This window comes from Cebus imitator, unplaced genomic scaffold, assembly GCF_001604975.1.
Source record: "Cebus imitator isolate Cc_AM_T3 unplaced genomic scaffold, Cebus_imitator-1.0 Scaffold449, whole genome shotgun sequence".
NCBI classification, from domain to species: Eukaryota; Metazoa; Chordata; class Mammalia; order Primates; family Cebidae; genus Cebus; species Cebus imitator.
Genome location: NW_016107764.1, coordinates 1,059,423 through 1,062,383, shown reverse-complemented (window position 1 = coordinate 1,062,383; position 2,961 = coordinate 1,059,423).

Below are 2,961 nucleotides of genomic sequence, written 5' to 3'. Positions count from 1 at the left end.
ACAGAACCCTGTGCCACAGAAACAGAGGGCACTCATTTCTGAACTGCACGGACGCTTACAGAACCCTGTGCCACAGAAACAGAGGGCACTCATTTTCTCAGGTGCACCTGGAACATTCCCGATTTTGACCATGGACTAGGTCATAAAGCAAGAGTCAAAACATTTCAAAGGATCTGGTAATGCATATGCCACTTCAATTGTTAGAAAATGCAGTTAGAAAAACGCAATCATTGGATATTGGTGGCAAAAAAAGGAAAAGGTCACTGTGTGTTTGGAAATTTTAAAACAGCTCTACATAACTCAGAGGTCAAAGAAAAAATCATTAAGGACTATGTAAATTAATTGCTTGGTACAAAGACATGATTGGATAATAATGAAGCTACTACTTCAATGAAACTTCGTAGCCTTCAATGCTTATACTACCAAAGAAAGCTGAAAATTAAAATAGACATTAAAACGTCTTTTTTTTTTTAAGTAAAAGAACGAGAGAATGAACCCAAAGAAATAGAAGGAAGAATGCTTTAAACATGGGAGCAGAGTTGACTTTAACCTGTTAAAGTTTTAATGAAAGGCTCTACAAAGCCCAAAGCCAGTTTTTAGGAAAGGCCGCTAAGACAGAAAACTACTAGCAAGAGTAGTCCAGGGGAGAAACGGCAGACATTTGGAAATAGCAAAAGGGGTCCATGAAGAATCTTAGGCCAATGCATGGGAAACTTAGCTAGAAAATAGACAGATTCCTAGAAAAGACCAATTTACCAGCATCCACTCAAGACGAGAGAGCCTCGGCCATTCTTTAACGAAATTGAAGCAGTAGGAAAAATTTGTCCACTAAACCCAGGTGATTTTTAAAGTGTGTTCTACCCAACTTTCAAGGAAGAAGTCCAATCTTATACAAACCTTTCAAAGAAAAAGAAAAAGAGGGGAAATTCCTCAGTGCATAGTATGAGGAACAAGCACGTGAGAAGGGGACATTAGAGAGCAGTCCACCCCTTGAACTAGACTGTGGTGGTCCTAAAGAAAACGCTAGCAAGCTGCAGCCGGAAGTGCTTTGAGACATGGCACCCTCGCCAGGCCGGGTTATGCTGAAAGTGGGTTTGACATTGCTTACTTATCCATTTAATCAATAGGAAACCTATACATAGAATTCACCCACTGCAACAGAAGCAATAAGAAAAAGCTTAGGATTGCCATTTCCAGATGCCCGGAGAAAGTATTTGATACGATTGAATACCCGTTCATATTTTAAAAACTTATCAAAATAAAAAGACAACAATTTTCTTAACTGACCAAGATTATCTACCAAAACCTCAACAGCAAACACGGTGAAACATGAGGAGCCCTACTTTAAAAACAGAAAGTCGAGGGTGCTAGGTGGCTCAGTTAGAAAGGAACTGCAGTCATATGAAAAGACTGGAAAACAGGAAACACAGCTGTCTTTATTCATAAAAAGAACTCATGGACAAATTAGAATTTATAAGAGAGTTTGTGAGGCGGCGTGTCTAAAGTCCACGTGTTACTACAATCAAATCCATTTCCGTACATCGTAAGTGTGTTAGTCCATTGTGGATTTGCTGTAAAGAAATACCTGGGACTGGGTAATTTATAAAGAAAAGAGGTATGATTGGCTCACGGTTGTGCAGGCTGTAAGGAAGCAGTGGCCTCTGCTTCTGGGGAGGCCTCAGGAAACTTACAGTCATGGCAGAAGGTGAAGGGGACACAGGTGCATCTTCCATGCCTGGAGCAGGAGCAAGGGGGCCTGTTACACAGCCAGATCTTGTGAGAACTCGCTGTCACCATGGCAGCACTGGGGGATGGCATTAAAGCACGAGAAACCGCCCCCTTGATCCCGTCACCTCCTGCCAGGGGATTACAGTTGAATGTGAGATTTGGGCGGACACACACATCCAAACCATATTAATGTCAGCTGCACTTAAAAACACCATGTTAACACCCACAAAACACCATGTATAAAATAACCAAATACAAGGACAACATTTGTGGATAAAATTGTAAAGCTTTATTACAAGACATTTAAAATAAATGGACACACACACACACACACACACACACACACACACACACACACCATGTTCATGGATAGAAAGAGCTGGTTTTGTAAAGCTGTCAATTCCCAAATCTATAGGCTCAACCCAATTCCAATCAAAATTCTGATAGTGTTTTAAAGGAGTTTGGCAAGCCGATTATAACGGTTCTGAGCAAATGAAGGCCTGAAAATGGCTGTGTCACCTGGAACAAGGACGAGGTAGAGAGACTCCCTTCTACCGTGGGGTCCCCGCAAGCCTGAAGGGGCCTTGAGTGCCCGGCTGCAGGATGGGGCCTTGAGTGCCCGGCTGGAAGGCGGGGCCTTGCCTTCTCACCATGAGCAGGTGGGCATGGGCAGCTTCATGAGCCTGTGAGAGCGATGCCAGGCGAGAGCTGGTGGGGCTGGGAGCAGGCTGGCCCCACTGTGGGGTGGAAGGGGTGGCTGTCGGGGAGATGCCCCAACAGCCCATGGCCCGTGCCCACCCCGGGCAGCTGTGGCCAGCAGGACTTTCCTGAGCATCAGCCCTGCTGCCCAGGTTGGGCTTGGCTGGAATCTGGCACCGTGACCTGTGCTCCCAGGGCAGGGCTGAAGGGCAGACGTGCAGCGTGTTGGAGGAGGCTCTGCTGGGTGCAGCGAGTGCAGCCTCAGATCCTCGGTGCCCGTGGACCACATGTCAAAACTCGTGGTTTGGCAGGAAGACCGGGAAAGCACTATTGTTAAAGGTGTTCCTCCCTCCTGCCTCCCTCCCTCCTTCCTCCCTCCTTCCCCCCTCCCTTCTTCCCTCCTCCCTTCTTTCCTCCTCCCTTCCTCCCTCCTCCCTTCCTCCCTCCTCCCTTCCCCCTTCCTCCCTCTTCCCTTCCTCTCTCCTCCATCCTTTCCCCCTTTCTCCCTCCTCCCTTCCTCTCTCCTCCCTCCCT